Source organism: Balaenoptera acutorostrata, chromosome 7 (assembly GCF_949987535.1).
Source record: "Balaenoptera acutorostrata chromosome 7, mBalAcu1.1, whole genome shotgun sequence".
Taxonomy (NCBI): domain Eukaryota; kingdom Metazoa; phylum Chordata; class Mammalia; order Artiodactyla; family Balaenopteridae; genus Balaenoptera; species Balaenoptera acutorostrata.
The window spans coordinates 105630512-105650741 of NC_080070.1; the positions used below are offsets into that span (position 1 = coordinate 105630512).

Here is a 20230-nt window from a genome sequence, read left to right on the forward strand (position 1 = left end):
AGCCCAAAGAGATATGACAGGTAAATGTAATGTGGTGTCCTGGGTGGGATCCTGGAAAAGGAAAAAGGACTTTAAATAGAAACTAAGGGAATTTGAATGCAGTATGGACTCTAATTAATAACAAGTTATCAGTATTTGTTCACTAATTGTGACAAGTGTATCATACGAGTGTAAGATGCTAATAATAGTGGAATCTGGGTCTGGGGCACGTGGGGACTCTCTGTACCACCTTCATAACTTTTCTATAAATCTAAAACGGTTTTAAAAAATTTTTTTAAGTTTGTTTAAAATTTTTAAAAAGTGGGTGCCAGGAAACCCTACTACAGCTGTTTTCCCGCCATAGCCATGAAAAACCACTTTGTCTACTGAGAAATTATTACTCTGGTCTTCCCCTTACACTCATTTATTTTAGTTACACCTGTTCCCTCTACCTTTCCTCATCTCAGAGTGATCATGTCTCAAGAACGATTCTTGTATTACCTTTTTAATACCATGTTTCATGCTCCTCTAAGAACATGGACCAAAACAATAAAGAATGCAAAAATTAAAAGCTCTTATACCTCTGTGTTAAAACACACAAACATATCCTTAGACACACATGCATACGCATACACACGCACAGGATTCAGGAAGCCTCTCACCTGGTTTTCACTGGGATCACTACTTTTAGATTTTCATATCACGAACTCTATTATTAACAACAGTAACTTACACAGAAACATATTTTCATCATATTTTGCCCCTTTTCCATGTCATCTCAAAATGTTCTGTACAGAGTCTGTCAAATATATTTGAAAATTTCACCAAATGGTAATAGAGTAGAACTTCAAAGGAATATTAATCCAGAAAGATTTCCCATTAAAAAAAAAAGATTTCCTATTTAAAACTCCCCAGAATAGTTTGGGTAATATAGTATTTCATACCACAATTCTGGAGATCTACATGTGGAAGAGTCTGAGAACTCCCAGAGTAAATCAGTTTTTCTCATTTGGTTTAATCCAACATCACCCAAACTGCTTTGACCTGGAAATTTGTTTTGTTTTCATTTTTCTTTTTTTTTTTTTTTTTTCATTTTTTTTTTCTTTTTTTTTTTTTTTTTTTCATTTTTCTTTTTCCCTTTCTTGTCTATTATGCATTAACTTCTTGTGGAACTAGTGACTCTTCAACGGCATTTAGATAATGTTACACTCAAAAAGTGGTAAGTTGTTAAATAATTTTTGGGTTTTTTTCACATATTCACAAAGAAGAGAAAAGAAGAAAGAACCTATCTTTTTCCAGTCTTATTTTCAAAAATTAGACTCTCATCTTGAAATTAGAAACAAAAAGTTTGGGTTATTTTTCCTATGTGTGTTTGGGTAAGTTATCCTATCTGAGCCTTGGTTTACACATTTTATAAAAATAGGCTAATAATAATACCTATTTGAGGAGCTTGTTGAGTGGATTAAATTAAAAACAGCCTGTATAATTATCCCTCTTCCTGGCTGGTGGAGACCAGTGCAAAACGTCTGGGTGACCTGGCAGCTTAGTATTGACTGAACAGGCTAAACCTGATGATTTTCATTAAATCAAGAACGCCAGTCTCAGATAAGAAGCAAGAAGATTGGTGCCTGGTGGTCAACAAGGGAGGACGCAGGAGGGAAAGTACGTTAGGAAGTGGGGTAAAGGGGTGGGCGCAGAGAGAGATTTATGACCGCCCACCCACAGGCCTTAACACCTGTCCTCAGAGCTGACATTCATCGATCATGTACTCTGTGCTGAGCACCGTGGTAAGCGCTTTACCTGCAACAGCTTATCTAATGTTCATAGGAACCTGTTAGACTGGCCCCCTGATGATCCCCATTTCACAGATGAGAGTGGTTAAGAAACGTGTTCTTTAATGTGAACTGGTGCAGCCACTATGGAGAACAGGGTGGAGGTTCCTTAGAAAACTGAAAATAGAGCTACCATATGATCCAGCAATCCCACTCTTGGGCACATAGCCAGAGAAAACCATAAATTGAAGGGATGCATGCACCCCAATGTTCATAGCAGCACTATTTACAACGGCCAGGTCATGGGCAACTTAGGGGTCCCTCGACAGAGGAATGGACCGAGAGGATGTGGTACATATGTGTGGTGGAATATTACTCAGCCATAAAGGGGAACAATATAGTGCCATTTGCAGCAACATGGATGGACCTGGAGATTGTCATTCTGAGTGAAGTCAGTCGGGCAGAGAAGGACAAATATCATATGATATCGCTTATATGTGGAATCTAAAAAAATGGTTCAAATAAACTTATTTACAAAACAGAAATAGAGTCACAGATATAGAAAACAATCTATGGTTATCAGGGGGGAAAGGGGGGAGGGATAAATTGGGAGATTGGGATTGACATATACACACTACTATATATAAAACAGATAACTAACAAGGACCTACTGTATAGCACAGGGAACTCTACTCAATACTCTGTAATGACCTGTATGGGAAAAGAATCTAAAAAGAGTGGATATATGTATATGTATAACTGATTCACTTTCCTGTACAGCAGAAAGTAACACAACATTTTAAATCAACTATACTCCAATAAAAATTAAAAAAAGAAAAAAGAAAAAAAGAAAGAAATGTGTTCTTGGTCATTAAGTGGCAAGGCCACGATTCAGATTCAAGCAGTCAGACTCCAGAGCCCAACCTTGTACCACTATATTATCTGGCAGTCACTTCTGTCAACCTACTTTTTTTTTTTTATTAGACTGAACCAGTGACAGCTCTCTACTGTTCTCCTCCCGCCCTCCTTCTCCTTTTCTCTCCATCTGTTAGGATGCCCTAGTAAAGGAAAGTCTACTCACCTAACCCAAGGCCCTTTTCCAGGAGGAGCCAGGGCACTGGCATGTCCCCTCCTAAGCCTATATTTCTGATCGAGATGGAGAGTAAGACCTTTCCGTACACAAGGCAAGATGTACCTCATCTCTCCAAGTGTGGTGACCTGGGGACCACTCTCGTTCACAAGCAGCACTAGCCTTGCAAACAGTTCTGTCCATTGGCACCTACAGCCTCGGCTACCAGCTGCCATGACCACTGGAAGACCTGCCCCCTAAGCAGGCACCCTCCCCCTCTATACCCCTTAGGAAACAGTAGACACGTGGAGGGAGGTTCTGTGAAAATCAGAGAGCCATCGCCAGGCTAGAACCCGAGGACCAGCCCCACCACTATGCCCGGCTTTCTTCTTGGGGGACAAAATGTCCCCACCTTCCCAACACCCACGAAGATGTATCTTGGGAAAGGTTGTGGTTGGCTATCCAAAGGCTCCCTAAGAGAACATTTTCCTTATTGAAGTCACTACAGTTTGATGTTTGTTCCTTAGCTTTCTTGGCTCTTCAGGGAAATACATTTTTGAAAATTACTATTTGTCTTTATTTTTATTGTTTGGTAAGTACCTTCAGGGTGGATGCATGTCTCAGAGACTGATGCATATATAAAACAAAATAGAAATATACTGTTTTACATTTAAATGTGTAATGGCCAACAGGTCATTACATCTAGAATGGACTTGCCAAGGTAGAGCCCATGGATTCCTGTCTCCCTGACTCACGTGGTTCTGATTCATATTTTTTCTTTTATTTTTCCTTTAAACTCAACTTTGCTTTTTTTCTAATTACAAAAATATGGTAGAAGAATCCAAGAAACATATATTAGTGGGAAAAAATGAAGCAGAAAATAATGATCTTTTATAATCCCACCATTCTGCAATAACCACAGCTAACATCTTCCAGACATTTTAATATGTACACTTGTATGCATAAGCCAGATGTCAACTGGGTCTCTCTGCTCCTTATTATCTAGATAAGATGCCCTGGTCCTTCATTTCATTGCTTTCCTCGGGATTTTGGCAACTTCCCAGGGTCTCACATTCTAATGATCACCTGTGACTCTAACTTCCTGCTTCTTCTCAATTCCATTCTCCACTCTTCAGCTTACAGCTGTTCCTTTATTTTGCTTTGGCCATAGACCCAAATGTGGAAATAAGGTTCTTTCCTTGATTGGTTAGTAACAACAAATTATCCAAACAAGGATTTTTTTGATGCGTAGCCGACTTCAAGTTCAGGATGTGAAGGCCATTACACTTGAATATTAGACATCCTTTTCCTTAGGGATCATTAGTCTTTAAGCCATGTTACTCAGCCATGCACTTTCTCCCCTCTTCCCAATCTGTTTTTGCTTTCTCCCTCTCACAAGCAGAAATCATATTCTTAACTTTTTTTTTTTCTCTAACAAAACAGTTCAGTTGACTAAAGACCTTTCCCACAAACTTAACTTCAGGAATTCCCTTTCTACACACAAAGTCTCCCCCAAAGCTTCGACACTGACATTATCAAAGGGGCTGGAGTTATTGGATAAGGGCCGTTCACATCCCCAGATGTGGCATGAAGTTTCCACTGAGATACAGATATGCAACGCATGGCAAAGACAAGGGAGTGAAAATAAGACATTCCACATGGTGGGGATTTCAAAGGGGATGTTAAAAAATGAGTTTCATAGTTCTTAGGCCCCTTCCTCACATCAAGTATATAAAGAGACAAGCATGGAGATCGAGAAAGGTTTTAGAAAGACTTCAATGAATAGAGCAGTTAGGGAGCTATAAGAATCCGCATCCCAATATGGGGACTGGATGCTTTCCATTCCACATCAAGTTCTTGATTAAAAGAGAAAAGCTTCAAGGACCACTCAGAATTGATTTGCTATGTGTTCTCCTCTGTGGGGGAGATACGGTAGGCTGATGTCTGACTTTTGCTTGGAAAACTTAAAAGCAGAGCTGGGCTAGATGCACTAGCCTGAGCCTACCTGCCCTCAGAGAAAAGGAAGGTGGATGTTTCTTATGGACCAGATGTGGCCTCACAGTCAGGGAGAGCTGGTCAGACCATCTTTAATGCAGCCCAAGAGGATTTCCTGGGGGCCTTGGGACTTACAGAGTCTCTGTCTAGTGCGCTGCTGTGAAGACAGTGGCCAAGTGGTAGGAACACATGACAGCATCAAGAGAAATGCAATTAAGTGAGTCCAGTGGCGGGTCTCAGGAAAGGCCAGCAAAGGGCCAACCAGAGAAAGAGAGCTTCGGCCTCCAAACGGGCTCCAGGAGCAGGGCTCCTCTCATTACAGAACCAGCCAAAAGCTTTCCTGTTCCTTCCTCCTCCCCTCCCTGACCAGAACCCTGAGCAGGTCAGGAAAATGGGCGAAAAGTGAGGAAACAGAGTGGAGAGTGAGGAAGAACCACGAGCCCTTCCAGACTTTTTGCCTGCAGAGGGTCCGAGTTAGATAGAGAAGTTTTATATTAAAACCAGGTGCTAAGATTTGAGAATTACGTGCTAAGAATGGTTAAAACAAAACAAAACAAAACATGGGGCTCCCTAAGTTTCCATCTGGAGAATTCCCCCTACCTAATAAAGTCAGAAGAAGCTGTGGAAGACAAAAATAAAGATGCTAACTGAAGAATTTCCCTGGGTTGCATACATTATATTGTAACATGATTTTGAAATTATTAACAGTTACAAATAATTGTGAACAAGTGTTAACAATTCTTTAACCAACATCATTGACCTTTGTTTATTTTTTATTTTTCTCTATAAACAACACTGATGTGATTACTTTGTATATCTTTAAGGATCTCTTTAGGACAACTTGCAAGGTTGCTGGATCGAGGTTAAGCTTCATGATGAAAACTTTAGCAATAAATTGCCAGATCACAACAATTTACATGTCATCTATGCATGCACTTGTCATAGATACATTGGAACCTTCAAGTTCTGCCATCTTAAAGTGACTTTGCTCTCCTGACCCTGATCCCTTGTGGGTTGATTTACAATGTGACTCTCAAAGGACTAAATTGTCGCCCAGTTTTTGAGCTGGTCTTCCCTTCATTCTTGTTCCTATACTTATGAATGCATTTCAGAAATCCAACCTGTTCATATATTAGCAGCTGCCTTCACATTGTTTTTGTAGTTTTCAGGATTACAAGAGAGAACTGAAAACACACCATTATTTGTATATCTTGGATAGATCCCCTATACTTGGGGTGGGAAAACAAATTCTGCAGATCAAATTTTCCAACCTCATGTTTTCCTTCTGAGAAAGATGTGACTGCTTCTCTTGACCTCACAACCTCAGCTAAAGCTGTAATTAGGGTTGATTCAGTAAATATAGCTTCTGGCTGAGGGGGTGTTATTGGTAATGGTTCTTGTCTTGAACGGTGCAAGGAATAGAACTGCTATGGGTTTTCTGGGGGCTTTGGCTATAGGAAAACAAACACATCTCTTAACAATCTTAAGGAATATTTCAAAACAGGATTTCAGTGAGCAGTAATCTCCTCTGTCTATATTTGGCTATGAAGTACCTTCCCATGAAATGTAATTCCTAGCTGGCTGTCACTTGTCATTCTCCCTGTGTTCAATATTCACCAACATAAGAGTCCTATTTTGCCAACTCCCAGCACTTAATTTTCATTCTCATTCGTTTTACCATTTCTCTTAGAGTGAAAATAACACTCAATTGTCAAGGGGATTGAATGGATTGTAAATAACAAATGTTATCTTACTCCCTGGAACTTATCTCAGGTTATGTTATGGATTTACCAGGTCCCACAAAATATCAAATATATGAGTCTTAAAGGGGAAAAGTCTCCATACTAGTATATGAAAAAATTCCTAAATTCCAGAAGGGTGAATGAACAGATGGACACTTTTGGGACATGTGTGTGTGTCATTTTTGTTTTACATTTCTTTGGCTCTGCGAGAGAACGCATTTTCTACAAAGTATGGTAGCTGAAGTGAAGGATAATATTAAACTAAACCTGGAAACAAGAAATGAGAAGTAAATAGTTTAGCAAAAGTGTGGTTCCGTATGTTAATTTTGCAAAGTTTCGTTATCGAAGCACAGGTTTCAAACAACGTGGCCATGGACTAAGACACAAAAGGTAAATAGTGACTGATGCAACGGAGAATACTTTTCTTACCTGGAGGTGTAGATGCCATTCTGACACACTCACATATGTATTTCCAGGTTTTCTTCATTATGAAAATTCAATGTTTTAATAAGCTTCTATAAAAGTAATTATAGGTTGGCGATTTTTTTCCCTGAGCAGTGATTTCTCACACAGAAAATAGAGCACCGAGTGGTTCTAGCAATGTGGAGCACTGAACTATTGCACCTTTTGCCACAACATAAGAATTCTGGATAAGTTATAACAACACAGCAGTTTTTAAAACATATCAAGGGGAATAAATAAATATTAAAATGAATCTCTAGTTGCCAGAAATGAAAAAAGAACTCCCGGCCAGCACAGACCTAACGTAGAAGCAGCCTGATGTGGTAGTGGGGTAATTAGATTTAGAAAGGTGTCCTACCATTCATGGGCGGAAATACTGGTGCTCACACCTTGACAGGAAACGTGGACTTTGGCCCCATGAGGCATGGTGCTTGAATTGAGACTGGCATTGAACCCTAGAAGGTTACTCACTCTGTGATAGACCTTCACAGAAAAACCACCAGGACCAACCTGGCATGCTGCACCAAGCTTGCTCTGCCCAGGGCTCAGGGAAGAACAGAAAAAGAAACAAACAAGTGTCCAGCCTGCCACATGCACAGTGACAATCAAATTAACACTTGTAGCTAGTGCAGAATCTCAACTCAGAAATTAACGTGAAAGCTGCTCTTGCCCAGGTGAAATGCTTGGGTATCTTGAAAACACAAAACCATTAAGGACTCAGGGCTAAAGGGACTTACAGTGAAAAAAAGAGATGCCCTCTATTCTTTCCCCTCAGACAGGTTTTTAAAACTGTGCTGTTGTTATAGTTTATCCAACATTTTTGTATGTTTGTAGTTGAAGGTGAGTCTGCAGTCGTTTGGGTCTACATGTTGCTAGAATCAGACAATGAATTACTTTCTATGTAAGAAATCACCATTCAGGAGAAAACGTGCCAATCTGAAAAATGTCAAGATGTACTTGGAAGAAAAACATCGCACATAATACAAATAATTACTCACCACAGGAAAGTCAACAGGGACAGTCAAAAGAGGATGAATGTCTCCCCTCGCTCCAAGAACTAGAAGTAATAGAACAATCTGAAAGAAACCAGAAAACAAGATTATCTAAAATTATTAGATATTTTATTTAAAAGAAACAGAAAACATGATGAAAGACATGACGCTGTGTAAAAGAACAATCTAATTAAACAAAAGAACTAATTGAGCTTCTTTCTACAAAGAGAAAAAATACAATAAAAAAATTCAAAGGATAGACTAAAGACCACATTAAATATAGTAGAGGAGAGAATCTACAAACAAAAATATAAAATCTGGGAAATTACTTGTAATGCAGCACCTGGAATTACCTGAAAGCTAAAAGAGAAGTTAAGCAATAAGCAGGATAGATTTAGGCAGTCTAAAATATGTCAAATTAAAATTTCAGAAAGGGGGACTTCCCTGGCAGTCCAGTGGTTAAGACTCTGTGCTTCTAATGCAGGGGTTGTGGGTCTGATCCCAAGGTTGGGGAACTAAGATCCCACATGCCGTGCGACATGGCCAAAAATTAAAAATAAAAATAAAATAAAATATTAGAATGTGAAAAATTTTTTAAAAATAAAAATAAACTTTCACAAAGAAAAAATAGAGTGAAGAGAGGCAACATTCAAAAGGATGGCAGAGGATTTCCCAGAATTTGTTAAACACATCAATTCTCAGATGTAGGAATCCCAGTGAATCCTAAGCAGGATAGATTAAAACAAAATCCTCACTTAGACACATTGTAGTGGAGCTATGGAACAGCAAAGACAAGGAGAAGGTCTTAAGAATAGCTAGAAAATAAAAAAGATATTTTAAATAAAAGAATGATAATTAGACTGATGATGAACTTCTTATCACCAAAAATAAAGATCTGAAGACCATGGGATAATATCTTCAAAGAGCTAAATAACCTTATGTTGCAAACAACTGTCATTGTAGGATTCTACAAGTAGCTAAAGTTCTATTCAAGAAAAAAGGCAAAATGAAGACATTTTCTGACAAACAATGAGCGGGACTTATTTCTTTAAAGATGTTTGATGAGATAACTATCAAAGAGTGTGATCAAATTGGAAGAAAATTAACCCTGGAACGAGGCAGAGGATGCAAAAAAGCAGTGGTGAGCAAATGACTGTTAATATGGGAGGAAAGTCTAAACAGTACTGACTGTTAAAAATATTTTTAAAAACAATTTTGAGAGAGACTTAAAAAGCAAGGTGGAACTAAAATGCTAGGAAATAACACCACAGAGGACGGGGGATGCTCCCTACAACTACTGTATTTTGAGTTCCTTGTAATGTTTGGGACAAAAGTAAAAATATTAATTTGCCGCATTAAATATACTTATTAAAATGTTAAGATAAAGCTATAAACATAGAAATAGAATATGTATTTTTTTAACCCCAATAGATGAGAGGAAAGGAAAAGTACAAGAAAAAGTAAAGGCAAGGGAAATAAATAGAAAACACAAATCGTCCCATAGATCAGCATTCATGGTAAATATAAATAAACTTACCAACTGATACAGCCTCTCAAACTGAATTTTAACAGTTCAAATACAACTTATGATAGTTATTAATGCTGTTCACTAAATATTTCTTACTCTCATTCTGAACTCATGGTTTGGATCTCACTTGCCTGCTCCCCAGGAATGAGAGGAAGGTGTTGGTTACGACCTGTAAAGCGTATGCTGGAGGGATGTGTGCCACACTGGGGTGGAAACCTTCACATCCAGTGCGTGACGTATCACTTTCCCCCCTTCTTCTGCTACAACCATTAGCATCGATTAGGAGAGTGACTGCTCTGAACCCCAGGGGAAGGATGAAATGGAACAGAGCTCCCCATGGTGCCTTGTGAGACTTGCAGCTTGAAAGAGGGAGATAAATCTTTGTTGTTTTAAGCTGTTGAAATGTTAGAACTGTTTATTACCACAGCATAACATAACCCATCCTCACTGATATATGTGAGAGAAAGATGTAAAATGTAAAGAACTATATTTTGAAAGTAAAGAGATGAGACAAGCGATAGAGGGAAGCATTAATCAAAAGAAAACCAGCATATCAATATTAATGTTAGGTAAAATAGTCTTTAAGACAACAAAGAATTATTAAGGGAAAAGAAGAAAAATAGAAAATATATTCTTATATCAGAATAAAAGGAACAATCTGCCAGGAAGATAATCATCCTGAATCTTTAAAGTTCTAACGGCATAGCCCCAAAATATATGAAGTCAAAATGGACAACAGAATTACAAGGAGAGATGGACAAAGCCACAATAATACGTCGATTATTGCAATCCTATTTCTCTTTGCCAGGCACAGGTGGATGGCTGTCTATTTCACCTGCAACTGAGCAATGGCATGTAAAGCGCAATCCCTACCAGGGCTTCTGGGAAAGGATAGTTTTTTCCTAATAAAAATCAAGGGATGCCTTTTAAGCCTCCACCCCTCGTTCTGTCTTTGAATGGGACTTCATGAGAAAGTGATGGTTGGAAGTAGCACTAGCCATTTTTCTTCGAACTTATTATATGGCATTTTATAAAACCCCATTTCTTATGCCAGTATTAGTGCAGCCCAAAACATCCTAACAATACAAAGATGAACTTGCCTTATTTGGTATCAGTAATCATGATCAAGTTATGACAATTAAAACAGCAGGGTATTAGTGAAGAAACAGACAAGTTGACCAATGAAAGGCAACATACACATACGTGAAATTGATATATGACAGAAATGGCATTACAAGTAAGTGGAGACAGAATGTGCTATTAAATAGATGATCCTGAGAAAACTCCATTTGGAAAAAAAAAATGTTAGAAATACTAACTCAGAAATATTACATCCTACCTAATAGAAATATTACCTATTTCTGTAATACAGAAAATTACATTCCAGGAGGATTAAAGACATAAATATGGAGAGCAAATTTTGAAATATTTCCAAGACTATATTGGAGAGATGTTAAATTTTCTCTTATGTGTACTTTACCACAATTTTTAAAAAAAATACATGCTTATGGACAAAGACTTAATAATCCATATAAAATTATGAAGTTAAGTTTAAACAAAAGAACACATTGGAGAGTATCTTTACACACATGCATTAGAGAAGAATTCCCTAAACAAGACACATAAACCACAAAAAACAAAGAATGATACATTTAGTGACACTCAAATTAAAATCCTCTGTATAACACAAGGCAATCTAAAGTGAAAAAGCAAACCACAGACCACGAAAAGATATTTGCTACACTTACAACCAACAAAGAATCCATATTCAGAATATAAAGAACTCCCTCACAGTAGTAAAAGAGAGAAAACAATCCACTTCTTAAAAAAGTGACAAAGGATATAAATAAGTGTTTAGCAGAAGAGAAAACCCTAGTGACCAATAAACATATGGAAATACATATCAATCCCATCAGTGACAGGGAAATGGAGATTCAATCAGCAATGAAGTGTCTCTTCACACCCACTGGCTGGACAAAAAATAATGTCTCATCATAACAAGTGTGGGTGAGGATGTGAGGTTTGGGAACTCTCAGATCTGATGTGGGGAGTAAATGGGAACAGCCCCTGATGGATATCACCAAGCTGCTCCCAACTTGCAGATGTTCAGACTCTACCGCTAGATACAGATCCTTGAGAAATGTACCTGCTCGCACGAAGACCCAAATAGCAGGACCCTCACTGCACATTGTTCACAACAACAAAAAATCAGAAGGAAACAGGAAGACTCATACATGAGGCATCAATAAATTATCCTTCATATATATAGGGGCTTACTAAACAGCAGTTAAAATGAATACTCCTTGATCTACTGTATCAACATATTCTACGTGGAGGGAATAACAAAACAACTTGCAAATATAAGATTTTGGTAAATTAAACAAAAAGAAAATAATACTATACATCTGCTTAAGTGTCAAAACATAAAACCTTTGATGGGAAAGTTATAAAAACTTCAAGACTGTGGTTAATTCTGGGTAAAAGAGAAAGGAGTATATGGAGCATTTCAAATATATCTGCAAGATTTCCTTCTTAAAACGAAGATACGGATCTGAAAGAAATAGGTCAAATGCCAGCATTTATTCAATCTAAGGTTAAATATACTTGGAGGTCTGTATATTCTGTTTGAAATGTAATTCTTTTGCATGTTTAAGAGAATCAATGCATAAAAATTTTAAAATGAAACATTAATAAATTATAAAATAAACAAAAAGTTAAATATACTATGAGTTATAAAAAAAGGTGAAAACATTTAACAATATGGTTGTAAGAAAGACATCCATTCTGTTTTAAAATGGAAGGACGAGAAAGGAAGATGTATTAGGTCTCTACCCTGAGTCTACCTATGTGCCCGCAGCTTTTGGAAAAGTTCCTTGCCAGGTTATCAAAGACTCAGGTGCAGCTGAGCTCAGGCTCTCTGAACAGGTTTGCATTTGTAAGTCTGGCAGCAGGTGGTAGTGGTGGAGGGGTGGACCCCAAGAAAGGCAGCAGAGGATGGGGCCCTTGAGTGCTGACCCCTCAGCAGGCCAGGCCACCTCCTACAACATCCCTGCTGGGCCTTCATCTGGGTTTAAAGGTCTCAAGAAGCGAGCAAGCTCTCGTGTCTGTGCGCTGCTCTTGTCAACTTGGCCTGACATACCCGTGTGGCCAGGGCTGGCTTCCTGGGCCCCCTGACCTGCGTGGTCACACTCCGTCCCGCACTGAGAAGGGCCCCGTGCTTGGTTTCATGCTCCGCTGTTGCTGTCTTCACAAAGGCCCCTGCATTTTCATTTTGCACCGGGCCCTTCATATCACGTGGCCGATCCAGCTCGTGGCACCAACAGAGTGGTGACGGCCTGTGTCTAAAGGCCTTAGTTCCCCTCCTGGTCACCACCGCTCCTGACACTCACATGGCATCTCCCGTTTACATTACTTGCCAGGTCTCTGCACTGGCTGCCTCCATTTTACAGCTCTGACCTTTCAGATCCGTCTCTGCAGCACTAAAGAGGGTTCGGAGAAAAGCTGCCCTTCAGCCATGGAGCCCTGGGAGACTTTGGTGTCTGGGGCAAAAGCCCACATTCAATTTGATTCTGACGTGCTAATTCTGTCTGTCTTCAGTGAAACTCACGACAAGAACTTGAAGTAAAAGTCGAAGAAGAAATACAGTTATGGTATTTCAGAAGTGATTATTTGGGGCGTATTTAGGTAAACACGATCTGATTGTATTTACACAGCATCAACACACACACCTAGGCGGAAAGTCTGGTACAGTCCGTATCCATGTCAAAGGCACCTTCCTAATGCTGGCTTTCATAGATATTGAGTATCTGATCCTTAGGTTTTATACTTGAAAAGTGTTTTTATTTTTAAAAGATCAATATTATTTCTAGAACCCAGCAGAAATTCACTTTTGGAAGATGAAGCAATTCTGGAAAAAGAAGTTCAGGCCTTCCACCTAGGGCCTTAAAGGGCTGGTCCTCTAAAAATCTCCAGGCTTCATCCTTTGCCATCGCTTTCCATAGACTTCTCGGGGAATTTTAAGGCAAGAATCCCAGGGAAAGGAGGGAAGGATGGCTCTGGGTGCCATGGGTGGAGGGACCAGTTCTAGAAGGAAGACCTCTCCCGCGGCAGGGCTGAGGACGGGCCCAGGGCTTTGGTGCTCCTGGTCTTGGTGGCTCCGTCGTGTTCCCGAGCAGAAAAATGCTAATCCCGCCTTGCGGCTGCCTAGGTTTGAAGCTTGTATTATATTGGGGGGAGGGGGAGTTCCCCTTTGCAGACTCATTACTTCCTGGGTATACATAACATTCTGTGGTACAAGAAGCATGCCTGGAATGGAGGGGACAAATATACAGGAAGTTTGTCTGTGCGTTTTGCACACACTGTGCTCTGTGGTTATGAGGGAATCAGGGGTATTCAGGGCAATGGTAACGGCACTCTTGACATGCCGCGGGGCTCCTGGGGAATATAATGCAGTTGTCTCCCGTGGAGACGTCTCGAACTCCCACTGGGAAAACATTAGAAGAAAATAGACATAACAGGGACATATTTGATTTTTTTAATGTCATCTAAAGACCACAGAGAGTCTGCGATATGAAAGACTGACATTCCTCCTTGGTCTGCTTGCGCTGAGTAGATACACATTATCACCTGTGGGACTCAAGCATCTGGAACGTGTATATGTATCACTGAATCACGCTGCTGTACACCTGAAACTAACATGACACTGTGAATCAACTACACTCCAATAGAAAATAAAAAGTCTAAAAAAAGGCAGATTGAAAAAAAAAGAGTCTGGAGCAGCGTAGTTGTCACCTCAGTGCTGCCACGCTTTCTGCCGCTTTGCAAGGCAGTTCACCTCTCCAAGTCTCGCTTTCCACATCTGTGGAAATGGGGGTGATATTGGGATCTTCATCATAAGGTTTCAGGGATGAGATGAGATCCTGCATGAAAAATGCTTAGCTCTGGGCTTCCCTGGTGGCACAGTGGTTGAGAATCCGCCTGCCAATGCAGGGGACATGGGTTCGAGCCCTGGTCTGGGAAGATCCCACATGCCGCGGAGCAACTGGGCCCGTGAGGCACAATTACTGACCCTGCGCGTCTGGAGCCTGTGCTCCGCAACAAGAGAGGCCGCGACAGTGAGAGGCCCGCGCACCGCGATGAGGAGTGGCCCCCACTTGCCGCAACTGGAGAAAGCCCTCGCACAGAAACGAAGACCCAACACAGCCATAAATAAATAAATAAAACAAAATACTTAAAAAAAAAAAAAAAAAGCTTAGCTCTGAACCCGGCACTCGGGGAGCCTTTGGTGGATGCTTAGGGCACAGGCTGCCAGGCAGTCAGGCAGGGGCCTCGCATGTCTGGACCCTTTCTCCTCCCCCTAAGTTCAGTGTGGAGGGTACCTATGTTACAGCAGTAGACCTAGAAGCCAAGAGAAAGGAGATAAGCTTTCGTTCTTCTGAGGCTGAGAGCCTAGATATGTGGGGAAAACTAGCCTGGAACAAAGGAAGCAGAGGAGGTCTAAGAAAGGCCTCAAAAAAAGAAAAGCATTAGGATTTCCTGTTTCTGTTGAACACTAACTAAATAATCCCCGAGAGGACTAAACTCATCACGGGCCATCCTGGGTTACTAATGCGGAAATCAGTGTGTCTAATCCACTCAGCTCTCCAGCTCTGGAGACGGGCACCCAGTGTGCTCTGGCTGGGTGACTTAGACCTGCCCCTTCACCTCTGTGAGCCCAGGTGGGTGTCTTAGACCTGCCCCTTCACCTCTGTGAGCCCAGGTGGGTGTCTTAGGCCTTTCCCTTCAGCTCTGTGAGCCCAGGTGGGTGCCTTAGACCTGCCCCTTCAGCTCTGTGAGCCCAGGTGGGTGTCTTAGGCCTTTCCCTTCAGCTCTGTGAGCCCAGGTGGGTGCCTTAGGCCTGTCCCTTCAGCTCTGTGAGCCCAGGTGGGTGCTTTAGGCCTGTCCCTTCAGCTCTGTGAGCCCAGGTCTCCTCACCTCTAACACCGGGGTGTCACTCGTGCCTCCCCTGTGGGCTTACTGAAGTGCTGACTGTTCAGTCCTCAGCAATGGCAGCCTGTGCTCTTCTTAGCGTGTCCCCAGGGAAGAGGCTATGCTCGGAGGACACAGCAGCACCACAGTCACATTTTCCGCATGTCTCTCAGACAGTGGATCAAAGGGTTAGCTTTTCTGATTGTTTGCAGCCCGTTTCTGCCAGCCTTTCCTCTTGCCCTCCTCCCCTGGGGTCCCCAGAGGTGTGGGAGCCCCCATGAAGACTCCTCAGCCAGCCAGCCAGCTTCCATGCCATGTGGTGACCTGAAAACCCGGTCACCTGGAGACTCTGACGTGAGCATGAGTCACCTCACTCAAAATGTGACACTTACGAGGATAGTGCTGTTTGTTTGCACAGACAATGGGGTCATGTCTCCTTGAAAATTCCTAGTCACAGGTTAGAACGCCCCCAAGTCAGAGGGGAAAGCTTACCTCCAGATTCTGCAGGGGACCTATCGACCCTCCTGAGTAAGCAGTGTTAGGCTGCGACTGAGTGAATGGACGTCCATGAAACTGTCCCTTAGCTTGTGAAGCCCCTGCCTCTGCCAGGTCCACCACGAGCATCTGAAGCTCCTGTGTCTTCCTTCCAGGAAAAGCTCATACCAGAGACTTTTTTTGAATAGACTTTGTTTTTCAGAGAAGTTTTAGGTTTTCAGAAAAATTGCACCGAAAGTACACAGACTTCCTATGTACTCTCTCCCCCATCCCAGTTTCTCCTGTTATTGACATGTGGGACATTTATGATAACTGACGAACCAACGTTGATACACTGTTATTAACTGAAGTCCAAAAATGACATTAGGGTTCACTCTCGTGTTGGGCATTCTTTGGGTCTTGACAAATGTCTGCTGTCACGTATCCATCATTACAGTGTCGTACAGAGTGATTTCACTGCCCTAAAAATCCCGTGTTCCACCTATTCATCCCTCCACCCAACTCCTAACAACCACTGATCTTTTTCCTGTCTCTATAGTTTTGCCTTTTGCAGAATGTCATATCGTTACTCATATAGATTGTACCCTTTTTGCACTGGCTTCTTTCACTTAGTAATATGCATTTAAGGTTCTTCCATGTCTTTGCATGACTTGATGACTCATTTCCTTTTATTTCTGAATAACACTCCACTGCATGGTTGGACCACAGTTGAGCCATCCACCTATTACAGGATATCTCGGTTGCTACCAATTTTTGGCAATTATGAATAAAGCTGCCATAGATACTTTTGCAGGCTTTTGTGTGAACATAAGTTTTGTGAAGACTGTTTTTTCATTATTAGGATCTTCAGATTGATTTGAGGTCTTCTGCTCCTACTTGGTTTTCTTAGAGAGTACACAAATTGGGTTTTCATTATAAAGCCTTTCTCATTTGAGGGGGCGGATGATGTGGGCGACGTGGGCCTTCATCCTTTAGGATTTCATTTAACCTCTCTGAACTCCAGATCGCTCATCTGTTGGACGAGTGCAAACGTAAAGGCTGGGGTGTGTGTGTGAAGGTGATGGTTACAAAGGACAAAGCAGCCAATAAATACCTGCTTTATTTCCTGGCACGCTTTACTCTCTCCTCCCATCTCTCCCTTCATTTTTTTTTCCTGCTGAGAAATTCAGAAAAGTAGGTTTCCAGATGCTGTTCTGTTTGTATCTTCACTCAGTATCTAAGGATTTTCAATACCACCCTGATTTCCATCCTAGGTCCATCACATAGAAGAATTTCTGAACGTATGCTGACATTTCTGTTTGGGCTCTGCACTTATGATCAGAAGAGAAACTGGGTTAATTCCAAGGTGAGTCTTCATTGGCTGGAAGTAGCTAGTTGCCTACCGAGTTGTGGGAGGGGCTTGGGAGCGGCTGGAGAGGGGAAGGGAAGGAGGTAGTCGGGGAGTGCTGTAGTGCTGGCTTGCAGGGGAGGATTCTTAACACGACAGTAGGTCCTAGGCCAACAGTTTATGCTAAGTCTCGATGGCTCAGTGACGTGGCTTTAGATGTCACAGGCCAGAGAGCACACTAGCAGTGTGATCTGGTCTCTCTGATTCATAAATTTTAGAAGCTGAGTCTACACGGTACCTACCATAAAAGACTGAAAAACAAAATCATCTGTTCTCCACCCAGTTATTTCACCAAATAAGATGGAAACCATTTAGAATGGAGTTATCTGAACTGACTGATTAAAGGCAGTGAAAACAGTCCTTCCCAGACAGGCTACCAGAATTGAGAGAGATTGCAGTGTGACCTTCTGTGACCATCTGTGACTTCTGCTTCAAGCCCTTTATCGGATCTGCATGCTGCCCCAACAAGGTCACCATGATCTAACCCTTGCCTGCCTCTCGCCTGACTGCCTGCCCTTGCATTGCAGGCTATATTTCAGACATTCTGAACTTCAAAAGTTTCCAGAAGACCAGTATTCGTCCCCTACATCCTTTAGAAGATGCTGGCCATTCCGCCTAGAAAAATCCACCCTCTCATCTCCATTACCCTCTTTACTACCCTCACCCCCCATGGGTTGAATGTCCCGCCATATTGTGTGTCCCCACTGCACCATTCACTTCCCTTGTCACAGCTCTGCTCTCTCTGTGTTGTACCCACCTGTCCTGTGTCTCCCTCCCTCTGCTGCGATGCAAGCTGCATGACAGCAGAAGACAGCTTCACCCCATCGTGCCCACCGGGTGAGGCCTTAAGCCTGACACCAAGTAGGGTCTCAACCAAAGAACAAATTGAATGAACCTAAAATTAGGCTCAAGAAGCTTGAGGCACATGTTAAAAGCTGGGGGATTATGTAAAGAGGGAAGGAGCTTAGTATTCCTGCTATTCAGGTCACAGCTGTGAGGACAAGCAAATACACATCAGAGAAGAGTCATCTTCCCCAGATAAGCTGTGTCTCTAGGTGTGGGGCACACACTCCTTACCTCCTCCGTACCCAGGTGTCTTTTCTTCCTTACTAAAGCATCCCAATATTATTCAAGGAGACAATGTTCCAGATTTTTAAAATAAGAGCTACCTTCATCACATTCCCTTGCAGCTGAGGTGGCTATCGCAGGCAGTTATCACCAGTGAGAAGCAAAAGATTTCTGGGGATTCAGGGGAAGTTGGGTTTTCCTGACAGAAGTGGCACCTTTCCTCCTTGTGCTTTCCCTTTTCCTCTTTGGGCCTGGAACACAGAGGGAAGGTGAGGATGAGGCTGCATTCCAAGGAAGGCAGGTCAGAAAGACAGAAGGAGCCTTGGATTTTAAAAATGTGGCAGCCCCTACCTGCAGCTGTATCATCGAATGAGGAAAAGAAACTGGTTAAGGGCTTCCCTGGTGGCGCAGTGGTTGAGAATCTGCCTGCCAATGCAGGGGACACGGGTTCGAGCCCTGGTCTGGGAAGATCCCACATGCCGCGGAGCAACTAAGCCCGTGCGCCACAACTACTGAGCCTGCGCGTCTGGAGCCTGTGCTCCGCAACAAGAGAGGCCGCGATAGTGAGAGGCCCGCGCACCGCGATGAAGAGTGGCCCCCACTTGCCGCAACTAGAAAAAGCCCTCGCACAGAAACGAAGACCCAACACAGCCATAAATAAATAAATAAATAAATAAAAATTAAAAAAGAAACTGGTTAAGCCACAGCAGACTGATTTGTGTTCCGTAAAGAACCCAATTTCTAAATGACCCAAGGCTTCATCTCCAGGCTCCTGAAGTGAGTGCATTTGAATGGGGGAGGGGAGGAAGTCCCAGATTTGAGCTCCTATTTTGTGTGGCCTAATGTACATGGGGCAAAGGAAATGAGCAGGGCCCCAACGTCTAGTCATTCAATACTCAAGGCCCATTTAATCCCACTACGGTGGGGACATCCTACTAATACATGTTCAGAAGTTGCAGGAAATCAGATCAACAAGTACAAACCTTTTCCCCCTCATCCTTCCTATCGCATCTCCCTTTGCCAGCATTCCTTCCCCCTTTCACTCTTACCATACTAGCTCCCTCTTTTGGCCTTTGGGCGATGAGGTATGGCCACTTGAACTTCTCCAGTTGCCCTTTTGTGGAGAACTGGACGTGAGAAGCTCACATACACAGCAGGAACTCTATTATCCACACATGTGCGTACATCTCCCAGCTGAGACCAACTCTTAGCGCATTCCTTGTCCTGGAATTGCCAAGTCTGTATGATTTACAAACTTCTCGTATAGCCCTGGGAGGCCAAATGCTGTATCTTAGCGGTTTTTTCATGTGTGTGTATGTGTGTGTGTGTGTACGCAGAGGAATAACCTGGGAAACAATTAAAATGCTTATTTCGATTTCCCACTCCTGGAAATTGTGATTCAGTGAGTGGAGCCCAGGATTTAAACTGTTGACACGCACCACGTGTTTCAGCTGCAGGTGGTCCCTGGATCAGACTTTAGGGAACTCTGACCCATGATGGGCCTGAGGTGGCTCTGTGTGAATGAGCTGGTCCCCACCCGAGAGCAAGGTTTGAGGAACAGGAAACTGAAATCGAGCCAGGGCCGGGGCACGGCTGGGGGTTGCGGATAAGGAATGTGGGAAAAGAAAATTGGCAGGAGGGAGGAGGAATGATAATACTAAAATGAAAGGATGAAATTGTCAGAAGACAAAGTGTCCATCCCCGCAGAGGTTTGGACCTGTCAATCCTGTCCTTGTACCTTCCAGGGGCAGGATGTTAGTACCGAATTGTCTGC

General features: G+C 42.1%; 1 long non-coding RNA gene across 5 annotated transcripts in view; it reads right to left on the reverse strand.

Annotated features, from left to right (window-relative positions):
• Positions 1 to 20230, reverse strand: part of LOC130708589 (uncharacterized) — an 81867-nt gene that overhangs the window by 35746 nt on the left and 25891 nt on the right. For all 5 annotated transcript variants that reach the window (XR_009008833.1, XR_009008832.1, XR_009008834.1 and 2 more), the window contains one exon: positions 8018 to 8095. This is a non-coding gene — a long non-coding RNA (uncharacterized LOC130708589). The remainder of the gene's footprint in view (positions 1 to 8017; positions 8096 to 20230) is intronic.